Source organism: Ovis canadensis, chromosome 7 (assembly GCF_042477335.2).
Source record: "Ovis canadensis isolate MfBH-ARS-UI-01 breed Bighorn chromosome 7, ARS-UI_OviCan_v2, whole genome shotgun sequence".
In the NCBI taxonomy this organism is placed as follows: domain Eukaryota; kingdom Metazoa; phylum Chordata; class Mammalia; order Artiodactyla; family Bovidae; genus Ovis; species Ovis canadensis.
Genome location: NC_091251.1, coordinates 58,314,911 through 58,330,488, shown reverse-complemented (window position 1 = coordinate 58,330,488; position 15,578 = coordinate 58,314,911). Strand labels below are relative to the sequence as shown.

General features: G+C 40.6%; 1 pseudogene; it reads left to right on the top strand.

Annotated features, from left to right (window-relative positions):
- The first annotated feature begins 2,625 nt into the window (after positions 1 to 2,625).
- LOC138444225 (U4/U6.U5 small nuclear ribonucleoprotein 27 kDa protein pseudogene) overlaps positions 2,626 to 15,578 on the top strand; it is a 29,986-nt pseudogene continuing 17,033 nt past the window's right edge.

Sequence of the window (15,578 nt, the reverse complement as noted above, 5' to 3'; positions counted from 1 at the left end):
AGGTGGTGTCATTTGCATATCTGAGGTTATTGATATTTCTCCTAGCAATCTTGATTCCAGCTTGTGTTTCTTCCAGCCCAGCATTTCTCATGATATACTCTGTGTATAAGTTAAATAAGCAAGGTGACAATATACAGCCTTGACACACTCCTTTTCCTATTTGGAACCAGTCTATTTTTCCATGTCCAGTTCTAACTGTCGCTTCCTGACCTGCATATAGGTTTCTCAAGAGGCAGGTCAGGTGGTCTGGTATTCCCATCTCTTTCGGAATTTTCCACAGTTTATTGTGATATACAGTCAAAGGCTTTGGCATAGTCAGTAAAGCAGAAATAGATGTTTTACTGGAACTCTCTTGCTTTTTCCATGATCCAGCGGATGTTGGCAATTTGATCTCTGGTTCCTCTGTCTTTTCTAAAACCAGCTTGAACATCTGGAAGTTCACTGTTCATGTACTGCTGAAGCCTGGCTTGGAGAATTTTGAGCATTACTTCACTTGTGTGTGAGTTGAGTGCAATTGTGCAGTAGTTTGATCATTCTTTGGCATTGCCTTTCTTTGGGATGGGAATGAAAACTGACCTTTTCCAGTCCTGAGGCCACTGCTGAGTTTCCCAAACTTGCTGGCATATTGAATGTAGCACTTTCACAGCATCATCTTTCAGGATTTGAAATAGCTCAATGGGAATTCTGTCACCTCCACTAGCTTTGATCGTAGTGATGTTTTCTAAAGCCCACTTGACTTCACGTTCCAGGATGTCTGGCTCTAGGTGAGTGATCACACCATTGTGATTATCTTGGTCATGAAGATCGTTTTTTGTACAGTTCTTCTGTGTATTCTTGCCACCTCTTCTTTATGTCTTCTGCTTCTGTTAGGTCCATACCATTTCTGTCCTTTATCGAACCCATCTTTGCATGAAATGTTCCCTTGGTATCTCTAATTTTCTTGAAGAGATCTCTAGTCCTTCCCATTCTGTCTTTTTCCTCTATCTCTCTGCATTAATCACTGAGGAAGGCTTTCTTATCTCTTCTTGCTATTCTCTGGAACTCTGCATTCAGATGCTTATATCTTTCCTTTTCTCCTTTGCTTTTTGCTTCTCTTCTTTCCACAGCTATTTGTAAGGCCTCCCCAGACAGCCATTTTGCTTTTTTGCATTTCTTTTCCATGGGGATGGTCATGATCCCTGTCTCCTGTACAATGTCACAAACCTCATTCCATAGTTCATCAGGTACTCTATCTATCAGATCTAGTTCCTTAAATCTATTTCTCACTTCCACTGTATAATCATAAGGGATTTGATTTAGGTCATACCTGAATGGTCTAGTGGTTTTCCCTACTTTCTTCAATTTAAGTCTGAATTTGGCAATAAGGAGCTCATGATCTAAGCCACAGTCAGCTCCTGGTCTTGTTTTCGCTAACTGTGTAGAGCTTCTCCATCTTTGGCTGCAAAGAACATAATCAGTCTGATTTCAGTGTTGACCATCTGGTGATGTCCACGTGTAGAGTCTTCTCTTGTGTTGTTGGAAGAGGGTGTTTGCTATGACCAGGGCGTTCTCTTGGCAAAATTCTAGTAGCTTTTGCCCTGCTTCATTCCATATTCCAAGGCCAAATTTGCCTGTTGCTCCAGATGTTTCTTGACTTCCTACTTTTGCATTCCAGTCCCCTATAATGAAAAGAACATCTTTTGGGGGTGTTAGTTCTAATAGGTCTTGTAGGTCTTCATAGAACCATTCAACATCAGCTTCTTCAGCATTACTGATTGGGGCATAGACTTGGATTACGGTGATATTGAATGGTTTGCCTTGGAAACGAACAGAGATTATTCTGTTGTTTTTGAGATTGTATCCAAGTGCTGCATTTCGGACTCTTTCGTTGACCACGATGGCTACTCCATTTCTTCTAAGGGATTCCTGCCTGCAGTAGTAGATATACTGGTCATCTGAGTTAAAATCACCCATTCCAGTCCATTCTAGTTCGCTGATTCCTAGAATGTCGACGTTCACTCTTACCATCTCCTGTTTGACCACTTCCAATTTGCCTTGATTCATGGGCCTCCCCACCTCCGTGTCAACTTTTTTGTCAGACCAGAGACCTGAGATCTTGGTACAGCCCAAATGGTAAGGAAAGAGCCGTGCATGCATGTTAAGTAGCTTCAGTGGTGTCTGCCTCTTATGTGACCCCATGGACTGTAGCCACCAGGCTCCTCTATCTGTGAGGTTCTCCAGGCAAGAATACTGGAATGGGCTGCCAAGCCCTCCTCCAGGAGATCTTCTCAACCCAGGGACTGAACCTAGGTCTCCCACATTGCAGGGTGGATTCTTTTCCATCTGAGCCACCAGGGAAGCCTGGAAAGAGCCATAGAGAAGGAGAGATATAGAACACTTTCAGTTGCCTTCTCAAGCAAGAAATCCAAGCTAGATCTCACTTAGAAGGGAAATGTGACATTTCCAGTAACACCAGTATTTTGGAGAAATCTGTAACTATTACAATTAGAATAGTTGAGTTGTTTCTGTAAAATATACGCATAAACTCTTTGTCAGATCAATAAAAGTTTAAGTGTCTGTCACAGACTAGTTTCCCTGAGAAACAGAGTAAACTAGAGATGTGCACATTAACTGCATTATTGGAAGATGGTCTTGAGAGATACGCCTGTGGGGGGTGAAGAGAGCAGGATTGGGCCAAGGGATGAAAGTGGCGATGCAGTCCCCACACAGGCCTCCGCAGATTCCACAAAGAGCTCTGGAACTGGGAGAGGCCTGAGGATTTATCTCAGTGTGGGGTAAGGAGGCAGGCAATTATTATTCTTCCTGCCCTCATCGATCGATCATTGGCCAAGAGGTCTCCCAGGGAAGTGGGCATGACCTTGATCATGGTTGAGTCCCTCAGCTAAGGCAGTTCCTTCCTGGAGAAGAATTTATCTGTGTTTTGTTAGCAGCTAGGAGAATGAGTGCCTAGAAGCTGAAGTGGGGGTGGTAGTCTGAGCAACACACCATAGCCTCATGCGTGACTATTCTCACTCTGGAAAGACTACCAGAGAGTTGACACATTCAAAACACACACACCATGGGCACACTCTGCACGTGCTGGCATCCTTCACTCCATCTGCAGAAACATCTAATCCTAAAGATTCCTCCACTTAACACAATTCACCCACCTCTCATTTAATCACCAATGCACTCATGTCCTTCCTGAGTGGTAGGACTACTCTTAAGGTATATCCAGATAACATTCATTTCTTGTCTAGAGCAAGTTCTCATTTCTGATAACCTCTGGGCTGACTGGTTAAATAAACTGAGATATAACATCCGTGGCTTCAGTAGTGAGGAATCTGCCTGCCGAGAAAGAGAAACGGGTTCGATCTCTGGGTTGAGAAGATTCCCTGAAGAAAGAAACAGCAATGCACTCCAGTATTCTTACCTTGGAAATCCCATGGACAGAGGAGCCCAGCAGTGGCTACTGTCCATGGGGTCACAAAAGAGTCAGACACAACATAGCCACGAAATGACACAATAATATCCGTTATGTTAGAGATCACTTAAACTGAAGTTATAGATGACAATAATTATAACAATGTGCACCATATGATCTCATTTCTGGGTAAAGATACACATATGAAGTCTTTCAGAATGGCCACTAAAACAGGGTGTGTAGTTATCTCTGGACAGTGGGATTATGGAGGGCTCAAATTTTTCTCCTCTTGCTTAAAGGTATTTTCTGATCAACCCAATAAGCATTGTTACTTCTGTAATAGGACAAAAAACTGTTTCTCCTCTGAAGAGTAGATACAGTTTGGGAAGAGCAGGCCTTATGACTATGTTAATCAAGTAGTGATTTGTTTAATCACCAGGGGCAGAAATTAGGAACAGGACTTTAAATGGAATTTGTACATTATACTGGCCACTTCAGATCCCAGGAAATTTAGGAAAGGACAGGTCTGAGTAAGAGAAGAAGTTTTTGACCTCTGCTGTTCAAAACATTGGCCATCAGCCACATGTGACTTTTGGGCACTTGAAATGTGGCTGGTTCAAATTGGAGTGTGCTTTAACTGTAAAGTACAAGATTTCAAAGATTTAGTATTAAAAATGTAAAATATCCCATTAATAATTTTAGTACTACACCTTGAGATGATATTTTGAGTATATTGGGTTAAATAATATACAATATTAAAAATAATTTCTCCTGTTTCTTTCTAGTCTAGAAATTCGTCGGGAAGCACAAGTTCTCTGAAATACTTCTCCAAAGCATATACAATTTGAAAAAGTAATTGCCTCACAAGATACCCACCAACATTACAGTTTTACTTGGGGCTTTCCTAGGGCCACCACCCAAGAGTGGTGGCAGAAGCGGTGGCTCATTGGGCTGACAAAAGAGCACATCAGATGAGCTCTGTGTGCTGCAAGGCCGTTAAACGCAACCACCTAACTGTGTGCCTGTCAGTCTATGCAGCCGAAGTCTATCAGCTCAGAGAAAGTTAAGGAAACAACATGCTGTTGCAGACAGACATTAACATCTTCCTGTGGGAAAAGCCCCCACGCCTGTCATGGGACACTGCACGGGAACTGCCCATTGCACCTGCATGCCAGGTGTTGACTTGAGTTGAACTGAGCATGTGATGGAAGGATTCTGACCTATCCCCAAGGCAAAAGATCAGTAACTTGGGAAAAGTAGCTTTAAGGAAGAATGGTTTACTCTTCATGACATGTGCGGTTTTGCCTTTGATTGATTTATTCTTGGTTTTTAATGCTGATCAATGCCCAAAATTAAGATACAGTCAGTGGTTACTGCAAGCTATGTTTACATGGAAAAGCACAAGCTACTTTATAACTCATACAGATCAATCCAAACCTAGGTAAACGCTTTTAGAATATTAGGTAATATTTATAGAAATCTCAGAGAACACTAAATATATCTCAATTATCATTTCATCTTCTCAGCTACTTAGAAGGTATTTTTCTACCTGCAATAAACAAAAGGAGTGTAACGTGTAACTTGAGCTTGGAACTAATTCCAAAGGCCCAGTCAGAAGAAATTTTTCTTTTTGTGATGTGACATGCAAGGTCTTAGGTTGCCTGACAAGGGATCAAATCTGTGTCCCCTGCGTTGGAAGCATGGAGTCTTAATCACTGAACCTCCAGGGAGGCCCCAACAACTTTTTGTTATAATAAGATACAACTAATAAAGTGATTGCTACCTGAGTGGTGCTCCCCAAATCTCCCTTTATTCCAGGTTTCAGAAATTCCTCTTCACAGAACACCATCTGATGCCTTACTAGGTAGGCACTCAGTGAGCTGTGATCAGTTATTATTTAGCATCATGCTTCTCAAACTACTCCCTCTGGAGCTATGGAATTATGTACATTTTCTGTAAGTTTTATGAGAAAACTTTTCACATGTAATGGAACACACAAAAAACAAGCATTTTGGAAAACCCAAAGAGGATCAATTTTGTATGGAGAAAACAGAAAATATTATAGTAAACAGTGGTATTTGACCTGAGACTTTAGAGATTCATGATAATAGCCAGGTTCAGCCACACGGCAAACAAAGCTGTTAAGTCACTTCAGTCGTGCCCGACTCTATGTGACCCCATAGACGGCAGCCCACCAGGCTCCCCCGTCACTGGGATCCTCCAAGCAAGAACACTGGAGTGGGTTGCCATTTCCTTCTCCAATGCATGAAAGTGAAAAGTGAAAGTGAAGTCGCTCAGTCGTGTCCGACTCTTCGTGACCCCATGGACTGCAGCCTACCAGGCTCCTCCTTCCATGGGCTTTGCCAGGCAAGAGTACTGGAGTGGGGTGCCATCGTTATTCTTGTTGCTATCATTACTGTCAGCAGTATCCATTCTCATCAATTGAGAAGATGGCACAACTTCGGTGCTGGGACACAGACAGGAATCGTCATAAGAACCAAATCAATTGTGCACAGCATAGCAAAGAGAGATCACCTCTACACCTCTGCTTTTCAGCAAGACTATGCAAATCTGTTTCCCAAGGGAAACATGAAAATTTCTCAATTTGGCCAGGGTCTTGCCTCATCCATGAAGCTTTTCCAGATTTGCTAAAGAACAGTTGCTGCTTAAGGAAATTTAAAGGGCTGTAAAATACTTTTCATTCTCCATAATATAAAGGACAAAACTTGGTTCAACTTAAGAGCAATTTTTTCTCTTAAAATGCTAGACATTCTCTGCAATTAGCATTTCCCTTAAATACATTTTATTCAAATACTGTTAGCATAATCTGCCATGTCCCTGTGCCTTTTTTTAAAGTTCTATGTGCTGTGAAGGAGGTCTTTTTAAAGAGAGATGACTGGAGTGCCTTGTTAAAAATGGAAAGTCTCTCCATATAGAAGAACAGTCTGACATCTGTCTTGAGTCATATTTTCTGGTTCACAGTTGGAATGATACCGTGTGCATGTTTCAAGCCAGGTGCAGATAAACCAGCTTGAATAACCCCTTTCATCACCACTTTGTTTGACTAGATGACAGAGACCCAACAAGGCTCTAAGGACGAACTGCTCAACTTGAAGAAAAGATGGATTCTGGATCCACTGAGGTAGCTGCGTTTTCCAATTTGGTGGTAGCTAATATAATAATATTATCACTCTACTCACATTCAGCATCCCTGAGACAGAGGCATCTTGGGAGAAAACGTAATGGCCCCATGGGAAGTTATATACCATGGACATAGCTTTTGAGGGTAGCGGTGCTAAGTAAGTTCACTGCAACCAGCCCAGCCCAGGGTCAGTGGAGTTCAGGCATCTTCAAAGTGAACCAATGGACTAAAAAACAAAAGCTCCCCACATTCCCTTGAGTATTTTCTCAGAGTTAAGACGTTGGGCCCTGGTACAGTCTAAATAGTAAAGGGCCCTCCAATGGCTAATACATAACACTTATTGCTGCCCTTTGCAAGTGAGGGCTTCAAATTATATGACATTTTTGTATCCAAGTAGTATGAAGAAATCCTTATCTAAAACATATAGTACTAAATATTACTAAATTTGTGTCATCTTTGAAAGATATTTCACACAAATAATCACTTTGTCAGATCATATGTCATCAAAAGTCCACTTTATTATAATGCTCTAGTATTGCCTTGAAGTACATATGTTATGAGAGAGCATAAATGTCAAGAAGGTTTCAGTAAGTCATTTATATACCTTAGCGCCAGGCATTCTATGGCACCATTTGTTTCGTGAGTGGAAATGCACAGTTTCAAAGAAACCTCACACAAAAGAACTCAAATATCCCACACTCAAAAGCACACTTGCCCTCTCACTCAGGAGACGGCACAACACAGGGGGTCCTTGTTTTCAATGTCTCTAGTCTCTAGGTGGTGTCCATTCACCTTCCACGTGAAAATCCTCCTGGAATGGGGCCTGTGGACAACAGCAGATTTGTTGATTTGTTAATTAAATTAAAGCACACTTGTATGAAAGATCATTAAAAAATCAGCATGGTAGACAGAATTGTACTACATGATCCCATTTCTGAAAGAAAAAATGTATATAGGGCAAACACTGTGGAGAGATCCACTAAAATGTTGCCAGCAAGCTGACTCTGGATGGTTGCAGATAATTCCATCTTTATCTCATTGCTTGCCAGTATTACCAAAATGATAGTGTTCCACAATAGAACCCTTGTCCCTTAAGAAGTAGATACTTCTCTTGGGAGATGGACATGAAGCTACTTTAGACAATGAATGTGAGTAATAGTTGATGATATTAGGATGGAGTTTTAAATATAGTCAGTGTAATAGTTGCCACTTCAGAGCCCCAGAACTTGGGGAAGGACAGATCTGGGTAAAATAAAAAGGCTTTAGACAGATGGGAAAGTACATGAGTTCACTGAAAGCTCAAGAAAAAGTGAAAATGTTATAGCTTGAAAATAATGTAGCTTTCCCTGATTCCCTTATAGGTCAAATGCTGGGCCCCTGCCAGGCAGAAAGACCCATACTACTTAACTGCTGTATATTTGAAGCCATACGTCTAGGGGCTTGGTAAGAGAGCAATGCACTTATGCTGAAAGGGGAAAACCAAGGGCCACGAGCCTGTGGGAGAGCTGAATCAGGCCTGGCCCAGGGCAGTGGATATAAACTAGTCACAAGAGTGAATCAGTAGTGTGGATCTGTGTGGAACTCCCCATCAGACAGGTGTATCCTGGCCCATTCCCTAGGAAGAAAACCAGTAACCCTGGAGATGAACATGATATGAGGAATGAATCAATGTAGTTTATAATGAATGACATGTCATTTTGATTTGGGTTATTTTGTTTGTTGACCTTTGAAAGTAGTGTCATGATTAACATGCAGTTGATGGTTACCCCAGGGAGGTTCCTTCAAAAACACACAAATTGGTTAAATTGATCCAAATGAAGCCAAATAAGGGAGGAACTACTTTGACTACCTCCAAATTTCAATCCTATTTTCAGGTAAGAAAAGGGTGGAAGCTTTTCTAGTTCTTAGATTCTTTAATTTCATTTTTCTTGTCTCTTTCTCCCTTTCTAAAATATTCTGATCCTCCTCACTCATAAGGTTTTGAATTCTTGAACAGATTAAGTCCAGACCGAAATGAAGATTAATAAAACATTGTTTTATACTGCAAATTAAAATTGAACGCTGCTTAAAAGCTACCATAAATCTTGTAGTTCACTTTATTTAGCGTCAATGGAACTTTTCAGTCTTTGTGACAACGTGCTAAAGCTGAAACTCCAGTACTTTGGCCACCTCATGCAAAGAGTTGACACATTGGAAAAGACTCTGATGCTGGGAGGGATTGGGTGCAGGAGGAGAAGGGACGGCAGAGGATGAGACGGCTGGATGGCATCACTGACTCAATGGACGTGAGTCTGGGTGAACTCCAGGAGTTGGTGATGGACAGGGAAGCCTGGCGTGCTGCGATTCATGGGGTCGCAGAGTCAGACACGACTGAGTGACTGAACTGAACTGAACTGAACTGAAGCATCTTAGCTAAGTAACTTAAACACAAGCAACCTCCTCAGCAACTCTACAAGGAAGCTGTTATTAACATCATTATCATCCCCATTTTGTAGACAAGGAGACATCCTCAGAGAAAAAAACCCATAACACAATACCTGGAATGTAATTACTGCTATGCAAGTGTCAGTTTTAAATGCACTTAAAGTGAGTATTTAACACCCAGCCAATCAAGACTATACCTGGTTTGTTTCCAGAGAAGCAAGTCTCAGCCAGTGCTGTTTCTAAACGTAGGAACCAGGTAGTCCAATGTCTGAGAAATCAAGCATAGTTTCCATCAATTAATGTCCAGACTAACAATGAAATTGACTTTATCAGCTGCTTCTTCATGTCACATATTTAATAATCACACTTAAAAAAATTCCCAGTTTAAGGATTAGGATTACAGATGAGGAGAAGCTGCCACTCTTGGCTTAATTTAATCTAGGCCATATACAATATGTGAAAATGCAATACTTCTTGAAAAGTATTCTGTAACAATATTCTAGAACAGGAGATTTACAAAATTTTTTTTTGGCAAAGGGCCAATAGATAATTTTGGTTTGGTGATCATATGCATTTTTGTTGCTACTAAAGTTGCTTCTTTTTATAACTATATAGCCAATTATGTAATAATGTAAAAAAGTTCAGGTGGCCAGACTAAAATTTTAGAATATAGGCTAAGAATAGTTTAAAAAAACAAAAACAAATAATAAGTGGCAGACACTGTATGTGGCTTACAAAGCCTAAAATATTATCTGAAATATTAACTACAGAAAAAGTTTGCTGATTGCTAGAGAATCATAAAATAAGGGTATCACTATTAAAATAGTAACCTTTTACTCCTAAATTTTTCTAGTCAACAGAGCTAGTTTATTTTTTTCAAAATAAGCACAACAACAATACATAATCATCTCAGAGGACAATCAGCCATCTGCCATTTGACAAAATCCAACATCCATTCTTGACTTAAAAATTCTCAGCAAATCAATAATGGAAGAGAACCTCCTTAATCTTATAAAGGACATCTAAGAAAATCTATAGCTATCATCATAATTTTAAAGATAAAATAAGGGAAGTGGGTTACCTGGAGACTTAACTTCCTATAGTCAATAGTACTTGTGTGGAAGAAGCGTGGCTAGAGGAGGCCTGGAGGAGGGAAGCTGGGCGTGTCCGGGGGCTGTAGTGTTCCCTGCAGTCATCCTTCCGTATTACCAGGTTTTTTTTAAGGTCTGAGCTGTTCCTCCTAGATGCTGAGTCTTTAGCAGATTCCTTCCCTGCCTTATCTTTGGTCAGTTTTAGGAGGAGGCCGGACATGGGTCAAGAGGGAGTCTGAGCCTCCTTGTGGGGAACAAGGGTAGAGTGTGAAAGAAAGTTCGCTCTATGTGGACAAATGTGAGCTTCAGAAAATAAAATACCACAGAATCGTTTTGGCTATTGGGAATGAGGATGATGGCGCTGTAGGGAACATCAGTTAAGAGTGAGAAACAACCGCAGAATGTGGTTTTGGAAGAAAAAGAGGACTCAGATATCTCCTTGTCAGTCGGAGAAGGCAACGACAACCCACTCCAGTATTCTTGCCTGCAAAACCCCATGGACGGAGGAGCCTGGTAGGCTGCAGTCCATGGGGTCGCTAAGAGTCTTCCACGACTGAGCGACTTCACTTTCATTTTTCACTTTCATGCATTGGAGAAGGAAATGGCAACCCACTCCAGTGTTCTTGCCTGGAGAATCCCAGTGACGGGGGAGCCTGGTGGGCTTCCGTCTATGGGGTGGCACAGAGTCGGACACGACTAAAGCGACTTAGCATACTTGTCAGTATAAAATAGAATGCATTCCTCCTAAGTTCAGGAAAAAGAAAAACATGTTCCCTTTCACCATTTCTATTTAGCACTGTACTGGAGTTTCTAACAAGTACAATAAGGCAAGAAAAAGGAAAGACATCCAGAATGGAAAAGAAATAAAACGGCCTTTATTCAGAAATAACAGGAAAATCTGATGAAGTCTTAAAAATAAAAAAACCTAATAGAACTAGTGAGTTAGCCTAGTGAATTTGCAAGGTGTAAGATCAATATGCAAAACTCAATTATATTTGTCAAAACCAGCAACAAACAAGTGAGAAAACAATACCATTTACAAAAGCATTGAAAAACATGAACTTGGGATAAATCTAACAAAAGATGTATAAGATCTATAGTTGAAACTGTAAAACAATGTGGAAATAAATTAAAGAAGATCTAACAAGTAAGTTTCCCTGGTGGCTCAAACGGTGAAGAATCTGCCTGAATTACAGGAGACCCATAGAGAGCTATTCCATAGCTCACAGTTCAGAAGACTCAGTACTAAGACAGCAATTCTCCTATAACTGAGCTATAGATTCAAAGTAACCCTAATAAAAATTCCAGAAAGCATTTTTTGAGAAACCGATGATGAGCTCATTCTAAAACTCATATGGAAATGCAAAAGACCTAGGAGATTCAAAACAACTTTGAAGAAGTCAGGAGATTAATAATACTATCTGATTTTAAGACTTATTGCAAAGCTACTGTAGTAGTAATCAAAACAATATGATATTGGCACAAAGATGAACAAATTAATCGATGAAACACAATAGAAAGTTCAGAAACAGAAATACACGTATATTAACAAATGATCTTTAACAAAGTTGCAAAGCCGTAAAGAAATGATCTTCTCAGGAGGTGATGTTGGAACTCCCCGTATGCCAATAAAAAGTGAACTTTGAGTCGTATTTTTGAAGTACTATATACAACTTTTTTTTACCATACACAAAAATTAACTCAAAATGTAAAATCTAAAACTATAAAAGTTCTAGGTGAAAGCAAAATAAAACCTCTGTGACCTTTAGTTAGGCTATAATTTTTTTTTTAGATACTACGCCTGAAATACAATGTATATATATATAACAAACTGATAAACTAGACAATCAAAATCGTAAATTACTGCTCTTTAGAAGACACTGCTAAATAAAAGGCAAGAAACATACTGAGAGAAAACATCAGATACATCTGTAAAAGGGCTTATATTTAGATTTTTTAAATTCTTGAAACTCAGTAATAAGTGGAGAGGAGGACAACAGATTTGAACAGACACTTCAAAGAAAATAGAAAGTGAAAGTTACTCAGTCGTGTCTGACTCTTTGAGACACCATGCACTATACAGTTCATGGAATTCTCCAGGCCAGAACACTGGGGTGGGTAGCCTTTCCCATCTTCAAGGGATCTTCCCAACCCAGGGATCAAACGCAGGTCTCCTGCATTGCAGGCAGATTCCTTACCAGCTGAGCCACAAGGGAAGCCCACTGAGCTACACAGTAGCCTGAAAACTAAGGTGGAGACAGCCTGGGAGCAACTGTGAGTGTCAGAGACCTACCTTAGTGCAGGGCAACAGGTGAGGGAGAGTGTGAGGGGCAGGCAAACCTGGAAACATGGATCTGTGGGCATTTGGCGCTTAGTATGAGTGAACTCCGGGAGCTGGTGATGGACAGGGAGACCTGGCGTGCTGCAATTCATGGGGTCACAAAGAGTCAGACACGACTGAGCGACTGAACTGAACTGAATAGTAATGATGATGATGTTGTAGATAACTCACACTGCTCGTGTTTACTAGTGAGGCACCATGCTGAGGACTCTACATGCATAGATTTAATTCTCACAACAAACTATGAAGTATGTGTGTGAAGAGAAAACTAAGGCTCAGAAATAAAAGCCTAGATTTTCAAGCCAGGTGATTGCAGGGCAGTGGGGCCTCTGAGGCAGGATAAACAAGGTAGTGGTTAAGAGCATGGATTTGGATTCTTTACCAGCTGAGCCACAAGGCAAGCCCTCAAAGTAAATGTGAATGGCAAATAAAACAATGAAAGATGTTCAACATCACTAGTCATTAGAGAAGGGAAAATTTAAACCACAATGAGATATCTCAAAATCCATCCGAATGCTAAAATTAAAAGGATAATGTCAAGTGTTGGTGAGGATAGAATACTCACATGCTGTGAGTAGGAATATAAAGTGGTACCATCAATTCAAAGAACAATTTGGTAGTTTCTTTGGCTGCTAAATATACACTCACTACATGATGAGACAGTCATCCTAGAGACACAAATAGCCTCAAGCCAGTTAAAAAAGAAAAAAACAACCCACAAATACTGAACCCTATAGTGAATGTAAACTATATACTTTAGTTAATAATCACGTATTGATAAATAAATTTAAGAATATAAAGATTTTATGCTTAAAATTCCTCATGTGGGAGTGGGAATTCCAATGCACCCTAAAAAAGTACAGTCTTGGGGTTCTCTTCACCACTCCAAACAGCCTTGCCATTCCTTGACTTACTTGTAGCTTCAGAAGTCTGTAGAGCAGCATATTCTGGAAGTAGGTAAAACTTCCTGACTTGGAAAGTGGGAAGACTCCAGGCATTTGCTCCTGTGAGAACTGGAAGAAGTTTTGAAAGTTCTGGGAGATGATGTGTTCTCTTGTTGAGGAACAGTTTGTTCTGGCAAGTCAGTCCCATGGAGAAAGGTGAAGGCTAAGCCTCTGGTGCATCAGAGTCTTTTATCTTAAGTAGCCCCCAGCCCTTCCACTGCCCAGATCAATCTGGCTCTTCACCTCAGCAGGCCCGCATTTCCACTTTTATGGAGGGTTGGCTTCCCGGATGCTCACTCGGACACTCCCTCTCTGGTTCATTTCGTCCTCAGTAGGGTTCCATCAAAGTCAAACTTTGGTCTCACTTTCCTAGAGAATTCAACCTAGGATTCAACCTTGAAAATCTTCAAAGTCGAATCTCTTACTTCACAAATAAGGTAACAGATTCTATGAGGTAAGGTGACTTTCATGGGGCCATATAAGTTAATAATTTGTTTTACACCTATCCTCACACTGTAGGCCGTTGGATAATCTAATTGCTACCATGACAATATGTCCGAGACTTTCAGCCCTGATTTCAAATATTCTGTATAGTCATCAGGCCACATTAAGAATTTGACTATCTGCAACTACTACTGCAGACGTGTTAAAAGGGACGACCTTCTGGATGCAATAAATTTCTGTTACTGAATCCAACTTTCCAATTCCAAAGTGCCAAATTTTAACATTTTTAGGGCAATGAATCCCTTCTTTACGAAACATGAAGGCTATGAATCCTTTCCACCCAGAAATATTTACCTGAAAACATAAAATTTTGTTCCAAAGACAACTATGCAATACATGACAATGAAAATCCTTAATCTGATAGCAGAAATGTCAGCATATCTGCTATGTGGCAAGGGAATATTCTTAAAGAACTCATATCCTAACAAAGAGTTGCAAATATTTATATGGTATGACATATTATAGAGCACATTTAATCCTCACAACAACCCTGTGAGGTAGGTATAATATCCCAGTTTTACCCATGAGGAAACCAAAACCCAAAGCAATCTGAAGATGTGCCAAAATTCACACAGCTAATAAGTCTGCAGCCTGGACCAGGACATAGGCTTTTTGTTCCCTATTCAAAACAGTTTCACATATAATATTTTCCATTCTGGAATGAAGGTTCTGCCCAGGGAAAACTCATTGGCAACCCATTTCAACAAGCAGTTATTTTTAAGATTGAACAGCAAGTATGAGAGGACCATAAGAGACTGCAGATTGGCGCCCTATCGTGCTATTTATAGTTGCACTCTGTGTCATGGTCCAGGCACAGGTTAGAAAAGAATTTCCAGACCTGAGACAGAATGAGAGGGAAATAATTTACTAGAATGGGAGACGCTGTTAGCAGCTCGAAGGAGAACGGGCATTGAACAGGGATCTCTAGTCCGCTTTTATACCCAGGGTACAAGTGGGACAGGGATCTTGTGGGTCATTTGCTGATTGGATGAGGCACGTATATTGGGTGGGGGAAGAGTAAGGCAAATACCTTCTCCCTGTGGCAGGTAGGAGGGGAGAGGTTGTACTGCTCAGGAGAACCTGAAATCATTAATAGTTACAATATGGGGGAGGGAAGGACAATAAGGGTCTGGTCTCTCGGTTACTACATTCCAAGACCCTCCTTGGTTTTATCTGCTCTTTAGTCCTTGGGTCACCACACTCCGCAAGCACTACTCCCAGGCACGGTTACCAGGAAAATGTCATTAGAATTATAGGCTTTGGAGTCCAGACACTAAACACCATTTAAAGGAAAACAAAACCAGATGCCAGAAGTGGTAAGATACACAGGTTTGTTTTTTGTTTTTTTCCGTAGTTTGGAAATATCTGGCATTTTCCCAAAGAACAGCTTAGTTGTGAGAACAGCCAATAACATCTTAGGAAAGGCATAAAGTATACCAAAAGGGAGCTATGAGAGCTAGAAAAAGACTTGGAAGAGTCATAGGAAGACTAAGATGTCAGCAAACTTGCTAAATGGCCAGAGAAACGCCTCCAGTAGGGCAAAGCAAGGTGAGAACCCCTGATCAATTCATAAGTCAGAGATTTCAGAATCTCCATAAAGTCTCCGGTTACACTCTTAATGACCCAGAACTCTTCCTTTGGCTATCTGCTCAAAGAAATGAAGATGGGGAATCTCTTGTGACTTCATGCCATTGTTGCTGGGGTGGGTCCATGAAAACTAAATACTGTC